The sequence below is a fragment of the Rhipicephalus microplus genome, chromosome 8 (genome assembly GCF_043290135.1).
Source record: "Rhipicephalus microplus isolate Deutch F79 chromosome 8, USDA_Rmic, whole genome shotgun sequence".
In the NCBI taxonomy this organism is placed as follows: domain Eukaryota; kingdom Metazoa; phylum Arthropoda; class Arachnida; order Ixodida; family Ixodidae; genus Rhipicephalus; species Rhipicephalus microplus.
The window spans coordinates 81,710,451-81,728,480 of NC_134707.1; positions in this window are offsets into that span (position 1 = coordinate 81,710,451).

Genomic DNA, 18,030 nt, shown 5'->3' on the forward strand with positions numbered 1-18,030 from the left:
TTCTATTGTGTCATTAATGTTTTTTTTATTTAGCGTGTTTTTTCGTACGATACTGTGGTTTCAGGCGGTGGTGGACAAGGCATTGAAACTGCGTCCCTATCGCAAAACTGCTTCCCGAAACATTGATTGCAACCGCAGATATTATCGCTAAATGTATTCGCGGCAGGGATAGAAAGAAATAAGTACATTTTTACTAACCATATAGCCTTCCACAGATGCACAAACTAGGAGTTCGACGTACTGTTGCCCCGCGCACACAATTTAACTGTCTTAGAAATACATCTTCCTCAAAATCTCAAAATGCAATTTTACCTGTATCCCCCCCCCCCCCCCCGATCAAGGTGGCGTTTTAGCTGACAAAGGCTGCAATGGTCAACAAGCAACTGCCAGACTGATGAAGTACCAATGCAATGAAAAAAAAAAGTGTGCAACAGGGGACGCCCCTGTTTTTTTTTTTTTTAAGGCGAAGCATTTCTTAGCGAACTTCGGCGACTTTGAGCGCATCTATCTATCTATCTATCTATCTATCTATCTATCTATCTATCTATCTATCTATCTATCTATCTATCTATCTATCTATCTATCTATCTATCTATCTATCTATCTATCTATCTATCTATCTATCTATCTATCTATCTATCTATCTATCTATCTATCTATCTATCTATCTATCTATCTAGCTAGCTAGCTAGCTACTTACGTTTGGGTGCTCTTGTGGTCACCCCCTTAACTTGGCGTGAACCAAAATTAGCATAGGAGGGTAACATATGGTTTGACGGATATGACGCGCTGGTCAAGACATGGATAATGTCACAATCCCGTCGCGTACGTCGTCAAACACTTCGCGCCAGACAGTGGCACATTCCCACGGGCGGGTATGTGTCGCTGATATATGGGTATGTGCCACAGGTGATTGACACTTGGTATCTATCCCGGAACGAGGAGAACACACACGGGCAATTTTAACACGTGCGCGTCAAGCAATACCCGACTTAAATGTCAGTGTTGAGAAACGCCTGGCATAAGCAGCGTTGACCCCCTGACGAATGCAGATAATAAATATAACGGTTCCAGCTGGAATTGAACCCAAGCGTTGTGCGTGGCAATTAAGCATTCTACCGCCGAGCTGCGCCAGGTCTCGGAACTACTTATGAAATAGAGGCTAATCTTCGTGAAACGTCAATAATGCTTGCTACCTATCCAATTTTATAAACATTACATATGTACTCTTTTGATACAGCCATCCCATCGGGTTAACGTCAATTGTGGTTAGGTGTCATGCACTGAAGTTGATTTATGAAACAGTGTCCAGGCCCAGCATCTTCGCGAGCATCAATGCTTCATATCAGCTTCTGGTGTTGCTGATACATATTGCCACTAGTACAAGTTCTGAAACTCTTATTTCTACAGATGCTAGCATGCTTGTATGCGCCGCTGTTCAGAAGAGGACAAAGATGCGCGTGCAGAGAAAAACAATAGTCGTACTGCCGTTGTTCGAATCAGTTTGACGTCCTTGTGTGCCCTTATCAGCAGGTTACAGTCACGTTGTAACGTGACACTGGTGGAGGTGCTGGGTAATAGTCTATGCACTGTTACCACGAGGAAGATCTCGGTCCCAACATTGACACCTTAGTAGAAACAGCCAACCTTCGACGCAGTCGGCGACAACTAGGCCTACCACCCCAGTTCAGCCCTCTTCCGGAACGCTCCAGAACCATGGCATATGCGACAACTGCAAGCCAGACTGAACCGTCCGCGACTCCGCCAGCACCATGGCTACCAGCCTCCTGAACGCCAAAGCCCTTCCATGGGGAGCCCTACGAAGACGTTGAAGACTGGCTGGACCAATACGATCGAGTCGCCGTCGCCAACGAGTGGGACGAGCACCGGAAACTGCGGTATGTCTATTTCTACCTGGAGGATTCGGCGCGTATTTGGTTCGAGAATCACGAGGCCGCCCTGACAACCTGGCCGGTGTTTTGCACTCAGCTGCGGAACACGTATGGTAGCGCTGACCGGAAAGAACAAGCCGAACGTCTCCTCAATTCTCGCAATCAACGACCCAATGAAAGCGTGGCCATGTTTGTTGAGGAGATGTCTCGTCTGTTCCGTCGAGCGGATTCTGCAATGACGGAAGACAAAAAGGTGCGCATTCTGATGCGGGGTGTCAAGGAGCAGCTGTTTGCAGGACTTGTACGAAACCCACCAGCTACCGTGGCAGAATTCCTCCGTGAAGCGACGACAATGAAGCGAATGCTGAGACAGCGATCTTCGCAGTGTGAGCGGTCCGACAACCTTGCATGTCTGTCAGCAGCCTTGGTAACACCCGATGTCACGAGCGTGAGAGACCTTGCTGAGCTAGTCCGTAGCATTGTACGCGACGAGCTGCAAAAGCTTCACGCAGTGCCTTCACAGCCTCAAGTGGCTGCTCTGACAGACGTCGTCCGTGAAGAGGTGCGGCAGCTGGTACGACCATTAGCGCCACCTCCAACCGAAGCTCCTCTGCTAACGTATGCGGAAGCTGTACGTACTCCTGCACCGGCAGCCAGCTATTTCCCCCGACCGACTAGCCTGCAGACGCCACAGCACTTCTCTGGCGGGCCACGCTATGAAAACCAACGACTGCAGATGCCGCAGTACTTCTCGGGCCCACCACACTATGATAATCCGCGACCCAATTTGCGTAAATCTAGCGTGTGGCGCGCTTCCGACAATCGGCCACTATGCTACCACTGTGGTGAGCCAGGTCACCTGTACCGGGAGTGCTCGTACAGACAGATGGGCCTACCTGGATTTCGGCCAGACGCTCGTCGGCCCAGGGACGGCGAACGACCCCGCGCCATCGCAGAATACTTGGCAAGTCTACCGTCTCCGAATCTTCAGCGACGCCAATCACGCTCTCCGTCTCCTCGACGCTCTACGTCCGCGAATCAATACTCCACTTTCGCCGATGTTGTTGCGGGACGATCCGCTAGGTCCCCAAGTCCACGCCGGGGAAACTAGAATCAGCGGCCTCCGGGGGTGGGACCGCTGTTAAGCTATCGTCAAAACAGCCTCCTCCGACCCTTTCACCGACCTTCGACGATTCCTTTCAGCCGACACCTCACATCGCTGACGAACCCGTTTCTGCTGACATTGCCGTTCGTGTCGACAACCATCCAGCGACTGCTCTAGTCGACACCGGCGCCGACTACTCGGTTATCAGCGCTGAACTTGTGGCTGAACTCAGGAAAGTCACGACTCCTTGGGGGCACGGACCAAACCTTCGGACAGCCGGTGGTCACATCTTGACACCAATCGGGAGATGCACCGCAAGGCTGCAAATCTGTGAGTCGACGTTCGTTGCTTCTTTCGTTGTGCTTCCCGAATGCTCCCGGAAAGTAATCCTTGGCATGGATTTCCTTCGTGAGCACGGCGCTGTTATAAATCTTCGAGACTGCCTCGTAACGTTTGCTGACGACTATGGCCCGAAGCCTAGAGATACCAATCCGCAGAAGACTGCGCTTCGCATTGTCGACGACACCGTCACACTTCCGCCACGCACCAGTATGTTCGTTATAGTACAGGGCGACATAGACCATGACAGTAGTGGTATCGCTGAAGCCAACCTTTCGGTGCTCTTGTCTCAGCAAATCTGTGTTGCCCGCGGCATAATTCAATTTAAACGTGGGATGACTGAGTTGTTGGTCACCAATTTTAGTGGATCATACCAACATTTGGCCAAGCGAACAACTATCGCTCATTTCGAATCCATTCACGATGAAGCGTGTACGACGATAGCCCCAATTTCTGCAGCCGTTCAAAGTGACACCGCGGTAACCGATGTAGTCGATGTCAATCCGAAGCTGTCATGTGCACAGAAAGAGCAAATCCGCTGTATCCTCCGCATGTTTAGCGACTGTTTCGCGTCTACATCCAAGATAAAACAAACGCCAACCGTAAAGCACCGCATTGTCACTGACCATTCTGAGCGACCCATACGTCAACACGCATACCGAGTATCACAAAAGGAACAAGAGGCTATACGTTCTCAAGTGAAGCAGATGCTCGAAGATGGCGTAATCCAACCCTCGAACAGTCCATGGTCGTCCCCCGTCGTACTGGTAAAAAAGAAGGACGGCACTCTCCGATTTTGCGTCGATTACCGCAAACTCAACAAAGTCACAAAGAAAGACGTTTATCCGCTTCCGCGCATCGACGACTCACTAGACCGCCTCCGACACGCCCGATACTTCTCCTCTATGGATTTACGCAGTGGCTACTGGCAGATCGAAGTTGATGAACGCGACCGAGAGAAAACAGCATTCATAACGCCTGATGGTCTGTACGAATTCAAGGTGCTGCCCTTCGGTCTGTGTTTTGCCCCTGCGACATTCCAGAGGATGATGGATACAGTGCTTTCCGGTCTCAAGTGGGAAGCATGCCTTGTTTACTTAGACGACGTCGTTGTCTTCTCCCAAACGTTTGAGCAGCATTCGCAGCGACTTAGATCTGTGTTTGCTGCAATTCGCACGGCAGGCCTATCACTGAAACCCAAAAAATGTCATTTTGGTTACAACGAATTAAAGTTCCTCGATCACCTTGTTAGCCCTGATGGTATTCGGCCGGACCCAGACAAAACATTGGCTGTCGCAGATTTTCCACCACCTACCAACAAACGTGATGTGCGTCGATTTTTAGGCCTCTGCGCATACTACAGACGCTTTGTGCAAAATTTCGAAAACATTGCCGAACCCCTCACTCGTCTGACAAAAGACGACGTTCCCTTCGTGTGGGGCCTTGAGCAAACACGCGCTTTCTCCGAGCTCCAGCAGCGTCTCCAATCTGAGCCCTTACTCGGACACTACGACGAATATGCCGACACTGAACTACACACAGACGCCAGTAACATCGGCCTTGGTGCAGTCCTTGTCCAGTGGCAAGGCGGTGTCGAACGCCCTATTGCTTATGCGAGTCGGATTTTATCATCTGCGGAGGCAAATTACACAACAACTGAAAAGGAGTGCCTAGCTGTTGTCTGGGCAATAGCTAAATTCAGACCGTACCTGTATGGTCGCCCGTTCAGAGTTGTTACCGATCATCATGCGCTCTGCTGGTTGGCGAACCTTAAAGACCCTTCCGGACGTCTGGCCAGGTGGAGCTTACGCCTTCAGGAGTTCGATTTGACAGTCGTGTACAAGTCTGGCCGGAAGCATACTGACGCGGACTGCCCTTCCCGAGCTCCTCTTAAGACAGTGTCAGGTGATCACGATCTTGACGGCCGTTTTCTCTGCGCCGTTAGTGTATCCGACTTGGCCGAACAGCAGAAGAACGATTCCGAGCTTCGACAATTCATCGAATATCTCGAAGGCCGTACGCCGCATCCACCACCAGCATTCGCCCGCTCGTCATCATCGTTCTGCGTCCGCAGAAATATCCTCTATAAAAGAAACTTCGACCCTTACGCGACTGAGTACCTGCTCGTTGTCCCGCCAGCGTTACGAACCGATGTCTTGTCCGCCTGTCACGATGAGCCTTCCTCAGGCCACTTGGGATACACACGTACCTTGGCCCGGATTCACCAACACTACTACTGGCCTAAGCTCAGTCGAGACGTGAAGCATTACGTGAAGACGTGTCACGAGTGCCAGCGCCGTAAAGCACCACATCAGCGCCCAGCCGGCTTTTTGAAGACGTTGACCAAGACCACAAAAACTGGGATGACATCCTCCCTTATGTCACGTTCGCTTACAACACCGCTGTGCAAGAAACAACTGGATTCACACCATTCCGGTTGCTTCATGGCAGGGAGGTCACTACAATGCTGGATGCCATGCTTCTACCAGACAGACACCAGATTAGTGTCAAGACGAACGAATTTATCAGACTGGCAGACGCGGCTCGTAAGCTTGCAGTCGAACGAATCCATAAGCAACAATGCATCGACTCGCTGTGGTACAACGCTCGTCGTCGCGATGTCTCTTACCGACCCGGAGAACGAGTATGGTTGTGGACTCCCAATCGACAACGGGGCCGGTCGGAAAGGTTGTTACGCCGCTATTTTGGTCCCTATAGAGTTCTCCGTCGTCTCAGCGAAGTGAACTACGAGGTTCTTGACGAGGACATGGCTCGTCAATCCCGCCGTTTACAACAGCCACACGTCGTCCATGTTTCGAGGATGAAACCATTTTACCAACGCTGACTATTCGTCACACTCCCTTGAGTAGACTTACAGTGATTGTGAACACCCGCTTGTGTACTGCTTATCGTGTGTGTTTTCATCTGGCAATAATGTTATGACATCGGGACGATGTCCTTTGGGAAGGGGGGTAATGCCACTAGTACAAGTTCTGAAACTATTATTTCTACAGATGCTAGCATGCTTGTATGTGCCGCTGTTCAGAAGAGGACAAAGATGCGCGTGCAGAGAAAAACAATAGTCGTACTGCCGTTGTTCGAATCAGTTTGACGTCCTTGTGTGCCCTTATCAGCAGGTTATAGTCACGTTGTAACGTGACAATATGGTCCAGTTGACATCATTGTGCAAGTGCAAAAAACTGGTTAGATAAACATCTGCAACTCTTGAACATATGTCTGTGCGTGCAACATCTGTACATATATTTAGAGCCATTTCATGACGTGTCCCTCAATAAAAAAATTGCAAAACGGTTACCTACCCTCTGCATGCTTCGCATAACATATATTCCCAGGTACGTGGGATCTACCGAATTTTTCGCTACTTAGAGCTGTTTGTACCAATTGTTAATTTGGGAAATGCACTCGCTTTATTGTGCTTTTCTACGCACGCAGAAAGCAGCTGCGAAAAAGTTCCTTGAAAATCAGCGTGTCAATTGCTTTGAAGACCAGTATGTATTGTTTGGATCGTACGTGGCATAGGCGTATCAACCGGAGGAGGGGGCAAGGGGAACGCAAGCCCCCCACTCCCCTCCCACCGAAAAAAGCTGGGGGGGAGCTAAGCCCCCCCCCCCCCCCCCCCGGCCACTTTAGACAGTGGTTACTGTCGGCTGCACGATGGGGTAACCAACAACTAAGGCAAAGTTTTCTTTCACCACCGTAATCATCAATTATATTGTTACGAGGGAATGTTAATATAGTCAAAAATTTGCAGCATTTCTGCTGCCACGTTTTTCCTTGAAGGCTCTTTGCGGTGCGGGCCTCTCGCCCGACGCTCTCGCGCCTTGCACTGCAGCACTGAAAAGCAGGCTACAGTAGAAGGCGCGAAAGCGTCGTTTTGTTGTGGATGGGAATGAGCAATCGTTTTATGGGCCAGTCAGGGTATTTTCTGCATGAGTGAAATCATTTTCTTTCATCGAAAATGAATAGCATCATCGCTGCTCTGTCGTAGCTGCTGTGAGATGATTGTGACGATCTTTATAAATGCTTTAGTTTTGCCGTACTGGAAGCACACACAAAAAAAGTTTCCGCTTTAGTCTCTGATGAATCTGATCAGCCTTGCTTATGGTAACTAGGAGCGATGGCAGCAGTTTGTAAAGGGTGACGAATAAAGCTGTGGACTTGAGCACAGTGGGAAGCTAAGCTTACCTCGCAGCTTGACCCCACCGGACCAGAGAGAGGCTAAAAGAAGGTGGTTTGCACTATGAAGGCCTGATTATGAGCGATATATATATATATATATATATATATACATATATATATATATATATATATATATATATATATATATATATATATATATATATATATATATATATATATATATATATATATATATATATATACTTTTGGGAAATAAATATATTTATCCTTGTTGACAACGCTCCCGTTGTGCCACATCCCATACCTCCACGAAGACTAACTGGCCCATTGAATTATTACTCCCACTATATATATATATATATATATATATATATATATATATATATATATATATATATATATATATATATATATATATATATATATATATATATATATATATATATATATATATATATATATACATATATATATATATATATATATATATATATATATATATATATATATATATATATATATATATATATATATATATATATCAAGTAAGTGGTACGTCTATGGGTACTAAGATCGGGCCAAGCTATGTAAATATATTTATGGGATCCCTTGAGAACAAATTCTTGTCGGGTCGTTCGCTAAAACCTTTTTATTATAAAAGATTTATTGACGACATTTTCATGATTTGGCCACATGGAGAGGAGGAACTTTTGTCTTTTATTTCGGACTTTAATAATGCTCACCCTTCCATATCCTTTTCGCACACATATTCACCAGAGACCATTAACTTTCTCGATGTCACAGTATGTCTCGATAATGCAAAATTGAGCACTAAACTGTACCGCAAGCCGACTGACAGACAGAGGTATTTACACTTTCAAAGCAGCCACAAAAGGCACTGCAAATTCAGCATACCTTACAGCCAAGCCTTACGCTTTAAGCGAATTTGCTCTGAGCAATCTGATTTTCATAATACCTGTAACGAGCTACGCACTGCACTTCTTAAACAGAAATATCCGCCCAAGTTAGTCGATGACGCAGTAAGGCGTGCCGACGCACAAGACCGTACAGCACTCTGCATCCCCAAGACAAATCCTAAAAGTGATTCACAGGTTAACCTGGTTTTAACCCATAACGCATCGGCACCTAACGTCGCATCAATTTTCCGTAAACACCACAACATACTTATGCAGAGCGAACGCCTTGCAAAAGCGTTTCCAGAACCACTACGTGTTGTGTACAGACGAGGCAAAAATTTGCGAGATTTATTAACTTCCTCTAAAACCAGACAGAGCAATAACGACCAGACGCTTGGTTGCCGTCCTTGTAAAAAGCCCCGCTGTAAAGTGTGTGCACACATGACGACAACAACACTGGCAGCCAGTACTGCGACGAACTTCAAGTTCAAAATTAAGGGCAGTTTTACTTGTGATACTGCAAATGTCGTATATTTGCTAGAATGCTCAATCTGTCATGTACAATACATAGGTCATACTGAAACTGCTTTTCGATACCGTTTCAATAATCATAAAGCTCATGTGCATGCCCTTCCTAACTTACCGATTTCAAGGCATGTCACCGAGGCAGGTCATTCATTCAGTAACATGATAGCTACAATACTGGAATCGGGTTTTAAATCACACCATGAACGTGAAGTAAAAGAGTTATTTTTAATTCATAAATTCAAAACACTATCTGCCGGCATGAACGAGAGCCCGGGTACGCTTACTTGCACATTGCCTTAGTAAATCGCTTTTTTGTTTTACTGACAAGTGTATATTCTTCGCACGATGTTGGCCTATTGTCAAATATTACCTACATAATGTAGGTGGCATTTGTCGCTTCACCATTTACTCGCATCCATTTCGCTCTGCCTGCTTTGTGATTTTGTTTATCTCTCTAAACTTCTTTTTCTTTTTTAAAGGCTTACTGAATGCTTTTAAGCTGTGATTATCCCGCAGGACGTATGACCCAGTGAGCTACTGCGTGCGCAGCCTGTTATTTTGCTGACCTGTTTCATTCCACACAAGTTGTAGGGTATCTAATACGTGCCAATTCACTATTGTATAATGATACGCGTTTTCAGCTGTATATGCACTATATCCACGTACCTTTGGTGATATATAATCTTGTTTCTTAAACTACTGATAATGACTTAGCCGTGTGATACGCAAAGAAGCGTCTGATATATGTGCCCTGTGTGCCATGTGTAACCATTCACTCCGATGAAGGCAGGCCCACCTGCCGAAACGTTAGTAAAACTAGTGTTTTTTCGCACGTTTGTCGACCTCTTTTTCTACCGTATATATATATATATATATATATATATGTAGCTGACGAGTGAGGTAGGTATGCTCCCCATTCGCGAAAGAGTTGGTACGTCGAAGGGGAGTGAAAACCACCGTCACTAGTTGGAGGGGAGGGGGAGTGTTGAAATTCGGCACTGGAACTTCGGTGGTTGCTGCAATTTGATTCTGAGCTGCGTCTTGAGAGGTTCATGTCGTGCCCGCTTGCAACTGCGAATCTGTCTAGCCGCTACAACGTATCATATGGCTAAAAAGAAAAAAAAGTAACTTGTTTCATGGCCATTGCGCAAAGGCGGATACAAATCCTGCGAAGAAAAGGTATCCTTATTCAGAGCTCCCACGGACCCAGTACGCCTGCAAGGGTGGGCAAACATCAAGAGAAGAGGGAGCTTGATGATACGTACGGGGTGCGTTCGCGGCATTTTGATGACTGCTATGTCAACTTTCAAGCACGTGATCAACGACGAGGCTGTAGAAATTGATCGCGAACGACCAGCATTTTGATTTTTATTCTAAGTTAACTGTGAGCTCGAACTAGTCCGTTGCACAGTACATAAGTGGCGGCTCCCTGGCGACGTGATAAAGTTTTATGCACTGACTGGCCTAGCTCCACGTTGGACAGATCTCAGGACGTTGACTGGAGGCGACTTCAAACTAGAATATTTCTCAACCCGAAGCACCTAAATTGCATCTTCCCCGAACCATACCCAGGTGACTCGTGTAAGCTATGTAAGCGCGAGACACGCCACCCTATATCATATTTTATGGGAATGCACACAGATACAGGACGCCAATGCAGTTTCCCCAGAACAGCTTGGGGCGTGGTGGAGAGCCGCGCTGATCAGCTCAGATCGGGCAGATGAAATATGGGCCATCCAGCAAGCACGGGATGCGGCTGAGAGACAGGGTTTCTCCACCGCCCCTGGCGCGGCTTAGGCCCACGCCTCAATCCGCTGGTTAAATAAAGTTTGTTCACTCACTCACTAGGTCGCAATTTTTCACAAAGTCACTGAATAAGAACGAGGCCTCAAAATGGGACAAACGAAACACCTGAAAATGCGATGTTACCAGTAACCACGGTTAAAACCTAACTCAAGAATTTCGATTTTCTTTTTGCTAAGTGTCATTGAAAACAGGGGCACTAAGCAATCAAAGTTTGCATCCAGCTGTTCCTTGACTTTTAATGATTGTTTTTCTTTTTTCATGTTAATGAATGTACATTTGTTTTGTCGCAGCTTCCTAACATGTTTAATATTTATTGCTCGTGTGTGCATGAATTTCAATTTATTGTAGGCTGATGCTCATTTTGAATTAATTATTTATGATTTAGTGTTTATTTCATTGAGCTATACCTGTCTATTTTCGTTTCACTGTTCAGCCATTTGCATTAAACACTTTGCATAAGATTCTGCGTTAAAACACTTTGCGTCTATTTATCTGGTTGTTCTATTTCATTTTTGATGTAAGAGCTGTAAATATATACGGATATTGATGTCTTTATACTCAAACGCAACTTTGTGGAAAAGAGTGATAACAAACTGTGACTGAAGCCCTGAATCTCCTACATCTTCGTTCCATGCGCGCTATATGTCGCGCTTGTAGGTGCTGTTCAGAAGCAGATAACTTGGCAGCATATGCCGAAAATCTGGTTTTTTTTCCTTCGTTCACAATTCACCGGCAGGCACCCTGTGTGACGAGCCCAGTGAGTTTGTACCGTTACCACAAAGCTTGGTTTCAACGAGAAACACCTGAGAGCGCGAACACGGAGACGTAAATGCCGCGCGCCAGCAAGCGGGTGCGCCTTCTGGCGGCTGTATTGTAAAACCTTTCAGCTTTTCCGCCTTGTTCACGACACTAGGAAAACCTTTCTAGCCACTATAGTTAAAGTAGAGTGCCTAGAATATTTCTCTAGAGGTGTGCGCCGAGGCGATTTTGACCGGCGGCGGCGGCGTTGTCGGCGCACGCCGGTTTTTTCATCGGCGGCGGCGTGCGGCCAATTTTCGTCGGCGGCGGCGGCGTCGGCGGCGCAGAAACCGAAACTGAATATTCAAAAGGCTCTTCCGCCACAGGTTACTGAATTAGTTGAAATTCAGGAATTTTAATCCAAATAGCATAAATGACACTACACAGATGTGTCGACATCCCGATGAATGCAAAGCGTTTTGTAGAATAGTTTTTATTTCGCTTTCATGAAAAAATAACGCGTATTTCAATCTATGTCCATGTTCTACGGTAAATGTGCAGCACTTTGCTTTTTTTTAATTTAAGATGTTGTTTTAAGTTGTTGTTGTTGTTGGCAACGTCATACTTCATGAAACCTTTTTTCATTGAACAACGAGCAAGCAGTGACGCACGTCACTCATTTCACTTTTTCCGGATCTGATCTTACTTTTACATGGTACGCTGCACAAAAGAAGAAGCACCTCTGCTTCGAGTTTTCTTATTACGATTGCATGAAACCGCTTTTTTGAGTATCTGTCATGCTTTGAATGTAACTTTCCTTCAAACGAATCAAAATACCTACTTTTCGCAATGTGAGAATCTTTTATGCAGCGGTATAGGATGCGGAAGGAAACAAATCTGCGCATTTATTCAACTAGTTCTCAGCGCGGTGTTCAATGAATGAAGTGTAGACATGGGCGTGGGCGAGGCGGGTGGTGCAAAAAGGACACTTGAACCCTTCAAGCTCCACCAGCACTTGCTACCCACTCTAGCGACACCAACACGACCTACTCCCTCAGTCGTGATGCAAGTTGAAAGAAGGGTTTGCATCCCCCCAAGACAAAAACCTGTCGATGGTCATATGTGCAGATGAGAGCAAATGCAATATTTGCTCAGATAGACAGCCCATACTGGTCACGAGCTGGGCGTCCGTTGACCACGCCTGCAGAGAACGTTGACTCCCCGACCCCTTGGTGTTTGGTCAGGGGAGGGGAACACCCCTTGCAAGTGGGCCCCATTAAAATTTCTCTTAAAAACGTCACAAATAAGAATGCTTGATAAGTATGTATAATACATTCAACTTTTCAATGCTTTTTTGTAGCGTGTTCACGTGCTCAATACCCATCAGATGTGTGAGAAATCGAAATAGCAACTGCCACTCTCGACTTGTTCCGGAAAAGACACAATAGAACAATGCAATTACGAGTGCTGGGAACCTTTGTTCTTTTGTATATTTGATTTCTAGGCATGATTTGAATTCTTATATAAACAAAAATAAAACCTGCAACATATTAAAAAAAGGCTGCTATTGCAAGATGTGTGTTGCAAGACGTGATTTTTCTAGACTTAAGTCTCTGCAAGGCACATCTGGTGTCACAAACTTGTAAGTGTCCCCCCTTTTCCCCACGACATCTCCCGATCCCCCCCCCCCCCCCCTCTAATAAAAAGGCACCCATGTAGGCCTCCGTGATTGCCTACCGGCGCGCGGCGGGCCAATCCGGTGGCTAGATCCAACAGTGGCGATTTCGACTTGCTTTATTGGAGGTGCTGAAGGATCAAGAAAAGGCCGATATTTGTAAATTTCTTGAGAGTTCAGTGATAGTTTCTTCATGAATACCGTGGATTATTGGACCTCACTTTGTGTATAATGCTCCAATGAAAAAAAAATGGTTTCATCCTGTGTGACTGCAGAGTCAGAAGCCATCACTTGTGCAGGAATCAATAAGCTTCTATATGACATTGCTAAGGTTCAGTACATTTGTACAAATATTTCTCGTTAATTGAATATTTTGAGTATAATCCTTGCTTGGGTTAGTATGTGTGAAACATAAATTTGTGATTTAAAATTATCATTGTGTGTTTCTGCAGCAAAGACACATTGATTAAAACTGATGACTCCGGAGCTACGGCAGAGGTAACATTCATTCTGTTTTTTTCAGTTACGGTAAGGGTAATGCGTTACCTTTTTATGTATCTATATAACGTGGAGCCATGAAACGTTCTCCTTTTTCTTATTTGAGTAACTAGTGAGGTATTTAGTTACTTTTTACTGTAACGGATACATCACTAAATAGACTTACAGGAGTGATGTCTGCCCACACCGTTAGTTGTTGCGGTCTACAGGCTGGCTGTAAACATTAAATGAATATATTCCTTTCATCCAGAAGGGTTGCTCGACCATTGATGATCTCGACCTTTGAGAAATACACAACAGCTTCTTAATGATATGCATATCATCCCACCGAAGCGTGCACTTCGTTTCGTTAATATTTACAGTCAACGTGAGTGCTGTCGTCACGCCGTATGCTTTAGGTAGAAATTTAGCCTACTCAAAATACCCAAAGACGTCGATCCACCGTGCAACGCGTGGCCACCCGATGACGGTTCTGTATGAAAATGGCATCCACAGTGAAACATGTTGCATCTGCTGAAATTTTATCGCAACATTATTATACTGCCACGCTCGCTTGTATTTTTATGTCACTGTCTTGCGCAAAGGCACTGCCGTAGTGGTTCAGTAGCTAAGGTACTCGGCTGCTGACCCGCAGGTCGTGGGATCAAGTCCCACCTGCGGCTGCTTTATTTTCGATAGAGGCGAAAATGCTGTAGGTCCATGTGCTGCGATTTGGGTGCATGTTGAAGAACCCCACGTTGTCAAAATTTCTGGAGTCCTCCACTACGACATCTCTCATAATCATGCGGTGGTTTTCAAACGTTAAACACCACATATTAATCAGTTTCCTTTCGCAAAGGACGCTTGGCTGTCTGCGAAAACTCTACATTATTTTAGAATCTCCTGATAAGCTTGAGACACCTACGATATGGATGCTACGTGTATAAATGGCGACGTACCTTCGCGCAGATCATATTACCAACGACCAATGCTCTGATTACCGCTATCTGTGTAAAGCGCGAATTTCGAGCACTTTGCACTTTCCTATGCACATGTTCACTCAATAAAAAGTGTCGTCTTGAGCAACCCACGTACCATCTTCTTTGACGTCGCAACCACGCGGCAATACCGTAAGTGAAATGAGAACGGTGGAATGATTGATACAAAACAGTGAGATGGGGCGTAAGTGCACGCCAAGTTTTGTTTAAGATGCGTATACCACAAGCTATTTTCTTCTATAGAACCAATATGATGCGGATTTGTTAAAATACTGTGAAGTTGAATGTCAAGAAAGGAAGAACATGAACTTAGAAAGAGACAGTGGAGACGAAAAGTGATAGGTATCCACGTAAAGTTTGATCAGTCGTTTCCCGCCAAACGTCCTAAACGTTTTGTCGACTATCTCAGGTGTATTCGAAAAAAAAAGTCGGGCTGATTTACTCCATTGAAATCAGTCTATCGCGAAAATTCTTTCGAGAGAAAAATATTTTTGGTGGCCTATATGTCACTGAAATTTCAGCTATAGGCTGGGCCCTATATTGAGTCCTAAGATAAAAGCCTATTAACTGAGAGAGTCTATGTATAGGCTCTATTTATTTTGCCGACCTATGGTTTGGAATATTTTAAACCTCCCACTATGGCGTGCCTTGGTGTCGTATTGACGTTCTGGCTTGTAAAGCCGAAAATTTTATTTTTCAAATTATAAACTGTTCATATCTCCCCCCCCCCTCTCCTCCCCGGCACTCGTTCTAGGGTTGGTCCTTTGATAAACACCAATCACATATCTTTAAAAAAATGCTTGGATATCAACTATTCATAATTCTCCTTTAAATATGTGGAAATGAAATGACGTCACTAAATTACCGATGAGGTGAAATATTAACTCTAAAAGCACAGTAAACGTGCCTAAAAAGCTAATTCAACGCTAAAACAATGTAACCTTAACTAATAATGTCACCACACTTCTAAAACCTCATGCAATGTATATTGCATACCTGCAAGGTGCAGTTATTCAAGCGCTTTTTGCAGTGAAATTTGGCCATGGAGTTAATCTCGTTCATGGCAGTGCTATTTCTAAATTTGACGTTTGAATATCTAATGAGGTTTACGAGTATCTTTCGGTGAAATCCGCGTTTTTTTTTGGGGGGGGGGGCGATGTAATTGAGCATTTTATTCATTGTGCTGGCACGAAGTTTACTGTAGATGATGCGTTTATAGAGTACACCGTTCAACGACTGTGGTGAAATAGAAACAGCAATTTATGTTCATTCATGCTACACAACTCTCTTGATATGCTCCCAGAGAACAGGAAAACGCATAACGAAGTACACTACTAACGAACGGAAGAATGAAATATTTCTCGGCCTTTTCATGTTGTTTCTGTAGTCCAATCTACAAACGTTCGCATTAAACGAGCATGACGGTACGAAGGCATGAAATTGGGTTTTGCAGCATGTTGTGACACATGTGCCACTCCAGGTCACCTTTCATACATGACATCAAAATCCACACTGAGCTTGATCTATGATTAGGTACCTAATCAACGGAGAATAAGAGCTAAGCTCCGGACTCATTATTAATGTGGCTTAAAAGACGAGAAAGCAGCACGATTCGCGAGCAATCGAGCGCCTGTTCTCTCTCTGTATTTCATTGAACTGCTTGTGCCCTGAGGTGTCACTTCAATTTCTTTTTGAATAAATGTGGCGATCTGGAAAGTTGTGAGCGCCAAACAAGGCGCTAACAAGAATGAGTGAGACAGGACGGGTGCTTGTGAACGTCGCGTGGAGGCATTAGTTAGCGCTCGAAATTTCCCGATAGCAATGCGCCATCTGGCAGGATTTCAAGTTTTGTTAAAATGTAGCGATGACACAGATCATGGGTTTTGTCATGTCATTTGCTACCAATTAAACAGTGGCTGCGTAATTTAGGTTACCATGAAAATTGTCGCGGCCATATTTCAAGAAGGAAGGAGGCAGAAACGCACCGTTCATGCCATACGTGATCCTTCATCACTCGTGGAAATCAATTTATTCAAGCTGTAACGTGATTGAAGAATTCTGTTACTTCTCGGCAATCAGAGAGGCTTTTAATTCTCCAGTCTCTTTATGAGATATTGCTGCCATCTTTTTCCAACAGGCTTGCAGTTCTGTTGCAGGGACATAGCAACACCCATGTTTTTGATGATTTTTTTTTTCATTCCCATTCAAAAACTTTTCCATTCATAGTCATTTCTGAAGCGCATAAGAACTGAATTCCTGTCGTTCGTCACCCGTCGCTACCTTCGTCCAGTACACACTGCAAAAGGCTTGATGGCAAAGTCCTTTTCTATGTTCATGTTCCTTGTACCCAACCTTTCGCGCTCTTTGTGCACTTCAAGGAATTCAGAAAGACTACAATACAACCCAACCACCTGTACACCGTGCCGTCGGGACTGGTATGCATGACGCAAATATGTTGCGAGTGGTCTCGCAGTGTTCTGCCATTGTGCTTCGTTCCCTGTTCCGTGAGCTCAAGTTTGGTCGACACGTGGCGTCGTTGCCGCGCCATTGGTGTCGTGTTTCCCGTGTCTTTTCTTATACGCAGTGTTCTACGAAGAAATGCCTCTGTGTAGCCGCTGGTGCCGAGGTCGCGGATTACGTTTTTGCTTCTTTCCTTCCGCAGCTGTGGTGACAATTGGTGGTTAGATTATCGGTTATTTCTTTACTTATTTTAGTTTTCTCGTTTAGCTAGTTTTCTGTATTCTAGCCCAAGAAAGGTGATCCATATTTTTTTTTTCTCTCGTGGGAATGACTATAGGCATCTGCGTACATTGTTGCAACTCCACATTTCCAAGTTGTAAGACTCCGAGTGCCCTGCCAACGGCCCCTATTCTCTTTCTGCTTTAGCAGCCATGACCGTCACGTTCTTCCAAACCTTCTCCTCCTACCTACTTTTAAACTATTTTCTCCACTCTCCCTTTTCCCTTCAAGGGACTGAGCCGTGGTCTAGCAAGGAAAGATAGTGTTTTTTTCTTTTTCTTCAACCACACATTCATCCATTCAGGGGAAGCTTGCATGCAGTAACTGGTTTGGAAAGCAGGTAAGGTTCGCGGAAAGTCACCTCACCTACCCTGATTTGTTCAGGGTCTACGCTCTCGAGGTGCGCCAAAAGAGGCGACAACACGAAAGTCATACTTTGAATTCTTTAGGGCTGTTGGCTCCCCTCGTCAAAAACTCTTTGGACACGCCTGGCTGACTGACGGCCTAGGAAGAGCTGTCGGAAATCGAGGCAGCTTGATTTGTTCGACGTGCCACGAGACGCGCTGAATAATTAGCCGAGAGGTTGGGATTCATCGTCAGGTATGTTTCCCACACTCTGTGGTGCTTTCAAGTCTTCCACTCCCCCAGGCCCTAG